The sequence below is a fragment of the Apium graveolens genome, chromosome 4, assembly GCF_009905375.1.
Source record: "Apium graveolens cultivar Ventura chromosome 4, ASM990537v1, whole genome shotgun sequence".
Classification (NCBI taxonomy): Eukaryota; Viridiplantae; Streptophyta; class Magnoliopsida; order Apiales; family Apiaceae; genus Apium; species Apium graveolens.
Window position 1 is genome coordinate 62,290,496 of NC_133650.1, and position 6,000 is coordinate 62,296,495.

Below are 6,000 nucleotides of genomic sequence, written 5' to 3' on the forward strand. Positions count from 1 at the left end.
TCAAGATATCAAATGAGTATGATGGGAGAACTTAGTTATTTTCTGGGACTTCAAGTCAAGAAAAATGAAGAAGGTACTTTTATTTGTCAATCCAAGTACACCAGAAATTTACTAAAGAAATTTGGAATGCAAGATTGTTCAACTACATCCACTCCCATGGCCACTGCAACCAAGTTAGATAAAAATATTGGTTCATCAGTAGATATTACTAACTACAGAGGTATGATTGGCTTATTACTCTATTTAACTGCTAGTAGACCTGATATCATGTATGCTACCTGTCTTTGTGCAAGATTTCAGGTTGATCCAAGAGAACCTCATTTAATAGCTGTGAAAAGAATTTTCAAGTACCTCAAGGGTACAACTGATCTAGGATTGTGGTATCCTAGAGAATCAGATTTTAAGCTAATAGGTTACTCAGATGCAGATTTTGCAGGATGCAAAACAGACAGGAAAAGCACTAGTGGAAGCTGCCAATTTCTTGGATGCAGATTAGTTTCTTAGTTTAGCAAGAAATATAAATCAATTTCCACATCAACTGTCAAATTCTAATGTCAGTAAATCTTAAGGATGAACTAAATGCTGATAAGCCTCACTTATCAAAAGAAAAATAAAGTCAGGCACTCCTTTGAGATCTAGAGTAAAAATGTGGAAGGGAAAACCCAAGTGCATTGCTGGTATTAAGTTATATGCATTAGAAAAGCAAATAAATTTTTCTTGGTGACTTTTCACATTCTCTGATTACTGGAGAAATACTATGACAATAGCATAAATTCCGATAAGCAGTTGTGACTCACTTACACTGAGAAGCCACTGTAAAAAGAAATTTCAAAAGATGCATAAAATGAGCACAAACTGTTGAGGTGGACTCATGCACAAATTTATCCTATAGTAGACTTTATTATTAATGACAGATTTTAAGCACTTTTCTTAGTTATGCCTTATTTCTAAGATGTATTGAAGTTTATCAAACTTTAATCTTTATCTGATATTTTGCTAATGCACATACTCTCACTCCATATGAATGATGAAAATTATTGTGGTGATTAAGTTGTTTTTGACAAACAGTTAAGTGTCATTTGCATACATTCTGAGGACAAGTTCTGATGGAAGTTCTGATGATTAAACTTTGAAGAAACAAGTCAGTATTTGTTTGAAGAATCACAGATACAAACATTCACTTTTTGAGTACATAAGCTATGTTCTGATGACTGTTAAAATCTGATAATAGTCAAGTTCTGATATTAAATCCTGATGGAAACTATGCTTACATAGCATTATTCTTTACTTGACTTATTTGTGGTAAATACTGAAATGGTCATATTTAATCAGAATATAATTAGGTGAGATAAAAACAGTCATAGTCATTTGAGTTAGTGGTAAACGTGTTTGTCTTGAAAAACTGCATGTGCACGTTAATTATTGCTTATTTCTCGTGCCCACTAACTCTGCTTTACCTATTTACTGGATGACAGGTGTACAAGTGTCAGTTTTACTTCTAAAAAGGACTGTTGAGTGGAGAGAGTATATATATGGGAGTTAAAAGATTTTCTAATCTTTTACCTACTTTTCTATTCTTAATCTCTCTTATTCTCTCTCTCTCTAATATTCTCTGAAGCTTTTTCATACAGAACTTTTATCAAACACCTTGTGCACAATATATTTTCTCACTTATTTCTTACAGAAATGGCACCAAAGATATTATTTTCAATGGAGCGAAGTTTGTCCCCAACAATTATTTGGCTATTCTTAGCAAGAGAGAAGCCCCATCAGATCTTCATTTCGTTCAGGACCTTCTCGCTAACTCTGAGATAGGTTATGCACTGACCCAACCAGACACGTTCTCAGGAACTCAAGTGCTGGAGTTCTGGAGGTCAGGCATGTACGATAATGGTGGTGCCAATGGGTCCCCAAGTATTATTTTTACTACAGGGGAGGATGCCCATGTGGTGACTTTGGCCACAGTTCGACAAGCACTCCATCTGCCAGATAAATGCACATATTCAACAGTTAAAGAACCAGTTCTTCAATAGCTAATGGCCAATCTGGGCTATGAGAAAACTCTGGCGAAGTTAGGACAGTTGAAGAGACCTCACATAAGGAGGGAATGGAGTTTCTTCTTCGACTGCATCACCAGGACTTTTGCAAACAAGTGCTCCAATTTTAATGCAATCCCAATTCTCAGTCAACAAATCGGGTATGCTCTCATAAATCAAACTCATTTTGATTATGCAAATACTGTTTTAGGCTTTATTGGGGATAGGATGACAGAAGATAGAAACACTATATATTTTGCTAGATTCTGTTAGCTTATTTATAGTTCTTGTTGTTCAGATGCACCCCAAAAGAGCTAGTGCATTAATTGAACCATTTAAGCTAGCTAAGAGAGCTTTTACTGACTTATTATCTGCTGATAATAAGAAAACTATTTTGAGACCCCTCCAAATTCCCATATCAGTCAAACAGTTTTTGGTAAATTCTGTTCCAGCCACCTACACTACTCTATATCCTGATGTTCAACCATCCCAACCTCCATTAGAACCTCCAACCACTACACAACCAACCACTTCTCATCCACAACCACAACATACCATTAGGACATATTTCAAGCCAACACAGTCATCTCAACCTTAACTATCAGCACATACCATCAGACCTTCACCTTCCAGGCCAAAGAGGACAAAGTCTGTTCCCCAGCCTTCACAAAAGAGAAGGAAAATGATTCTCAGGGATGAATCTGATAGTGAAGAGGAAGCACAGGTTCATGCATCAGAACCTATGACAGTTGAAGCTGAGAATGTCACTTTTCAGAAAGAAACTGCAGCTCAAGATTCTGATACCTTGAAGAGAAAGAAACTGCTAGTTCTGATGCTCAAGCAACTCCTTCAGTGGCAAGGAGATTAAACTAATGAGGGCTAAGAGGCATTTGGCTAAGCCTCCATCAGAAGATACTGAAGAAGCTGAGGAAGGAGATCAGGAATCTCTGATCTCAAAAGAGCCAATTATCATTGAATCTCTGCCACCTCCAGCTAAAGACCAAGACACTGTTCCTGATACAGTGGTTACACTTCCAGTATCTCCTCTTCATGAAGATGTTACAGTTGAAGATTCAGGCTTAAGTCCTAAAATTGACATCAATAGGCTGCACATTCCTACTATTTTATATTTGGAAGCTCCTACAACATCTCAGACATCTCCGACTCATTCTCCAATTTTAAATGCTGATGATGAGATACCATCTACACCTATTTTGGATCAAGAACCAGAAGATCAGAATTTAGATGAAATTGTTCCAGAAACTCCAGTTGCTTAACACACTCTAGTACTGTCAGATGATAATGAGTCTTCCTCAAGTTCAGAAGACAGTGTTTTTGTTAATACTCCTGCTCCCATTCTATGAAAGGAGGCACTAATTGAGAAGTTTGTTGAGCAAGCTGCTCCTATTCCCTGGGAAGATACTCAAAGAGGAGTAGAGTGGACCAAAAAGTGGAATGAAACTGATTTCATTCCAAGCTCCAAAGTACTGACAAACCATTTTGGAAAAGCTGATGACTTGCTCAAAAATTCTAATTTCAAGACACAACTCAAAGTGACTGTCTACCAAAAATCTTCAAGGTCTACACTATGCTACTCAAGAAAAGGTTGACAAACTTCTAGAAAAGGCTGAAAAGCTGGATATGGAGACCAATCTTGACAAAAAGAGGTTTATCAGACCTATTTCTGAGAAAGTAGAAGCAATTGAGAAAACTCAAGAGAAGCAACAGGCCCAAATCTCCGAGATTCTGGCTAATCAAGCTTCTCAACAGGCTCAATTGGATGAAATCAAATCTTCAGTTGAACTTCTTCTCTCACTCCTACTATCTGATGATGCCAAAAAGGGGAAGAAGATAGTTAAGTCCAAATGCTCAAATGATCAATTACTGAAGAAGAAAGATGATGAAGCTGATGACCAGGGAAACCCTAGCAAGGGTAGAGGTCAAGTTCAAAGTAAAGAGCAGAGCAACAAGGTTTCTTCAAGCAAACAAATCTTCTATTCAAAAGAAGACAAGTTCTGAAGCTGCTCAAACTCAAAATCTGATAGCAAGTACTGAAACTCAAAATCTGATATCGAGTTCTGATGAGCAAAGTCTGACAAAGCCTGATGTTCTGATACAAGGTGGAAGTCAAGATTCTCAAAAGTTTATGCAAACTCTGAAGCTCAAAGGGAAGCAGACAACAGTCTACTACAAGGATCCCAAGATTCAGACACTTGATGAGGAAATTGCTAGAAGATTATTTCTGAAGCATAATCCAGGAATGGATTTAGAAAATCTCAAGGAGGAAGAAGCTAGATTTAAAGCTAAAAAGACAAATCTAAAGCCAAAAGCTTCCGTTGTAAAGAAACCTCCAAGGCCAAAGGTAAAAGGCATTGTGATCAAGGAGAAGTCACAAACCGAAACATCAAAGCCCAAGACAAAGATCACAATCTGAGATTGATACCAAAGACAAAGGGAAAGGAAAAGTTGATGAACCAATCAAACCACTGGAGATGAAAATTCCTCAAATTCTGATAAAGCCAGTGTGGGAAATGGTTCAAGTTACTGATGACAATCTTGCTGAAGATAAAGATGTTCAAACTCTGAAAAGAAAGAAGATTTCTGAAGAATCAAAGACAACCTCTGACAATGATCAAGTTGTTCAGAGTGAAGAATTGCAAGCTATAACAGAAACAGCAAGTTCTGATAAAGTCATCAAGTCAACCTCTGACAGTGCTCAAGTTGATTTAGACAAAATGGAAGTAGCTGATAAAAAGAAACTTCTGTGGAAAAATGTCAAACCATCAGATCCAAAGAAAAGCCTATTGATGTCTACATTCATGACTATTGGTTTAAATGCTAGAGAACCAATAGACAGGACTGGACTAGGTTCTGATGAAGCAAAGATTAAGACAATAGTTGAAGTTGCTACTAGAGATCCATTTCTATTGACTGACAGACCGCTTGAAGATGTTACACAGAAACATCTTGATAAGGTTATCTATGTTCAAGTGGTACTGGATGCTCATGACAAGCACAATGTTAATGAAAATCTGATTCTATTTCTTGAAGATGGAAGGACATATCAGATGTCAGAATTAGATGTGTTGAATAAATTACTGAAAGAACTTCAATTCTTTCATTACCTTTTAGAGGTAAAGTCTGATATTACCAGGAGATGGTCAAACTTCATATTGAAGACCATCAGAGATAAAGCAAGAATTTATGGATCAAGAATTACAGAATTCGTTCCTAGTATTGTTGAAAATGATGGAAGTGAAATTCCAATGAAGAAGAATTCTGCTAAGCTTGAAGTGATTCTGAAAGGGAAATGTCTATGCTATAATGAAGATTCTTCTCATCCTAGGGTAATAAGACTGAATGATGGTTTAGAAAGAAACCATATCTCTGCTTTAATGACTGCAATCTATCAGATTGGAAGTCAGAATGAAGAGATGAAGCAAGTCAAGATTACAATATCTCAAGTCCTGAAGATTAAAGAAGAAAAGCTGATATCAAGTTTTGACAAGAATCATCATGGATTCAGATTGACTTAGTGAGATTGGTAAAAGCTACAAGGACTGTAAGTTGTAGTTAGTTATCTAGTTAAACTCTTATTTTCATTTGTACTTAAATGTTTTTGACATCATCAAATCTATTAACTTGTATATTTTGCATAATTTACAAGTTGGGGGAGATTGTTAGATATATTTTAGATGTCATGTTTAATATGATTCATGTTTAGTTTTTAGATATTAACAAACAGGTCATATCAGGACTTACTGAAATCAGGACTTACTGGAAGTCAGAACTTAATATCAAAATTTAAGTGCGGGAGGACTTTCATATAAGGAAGGAAGCTGATTTACAGTAGAAGATCGAGACTAAATAAAAGAAGATATGCATGGAAAGAGTTAGAAGACTGGAAGACTTATAGAAGATATCTGATTGATATATTTTAGGAGACAGAATTATATTCCATATC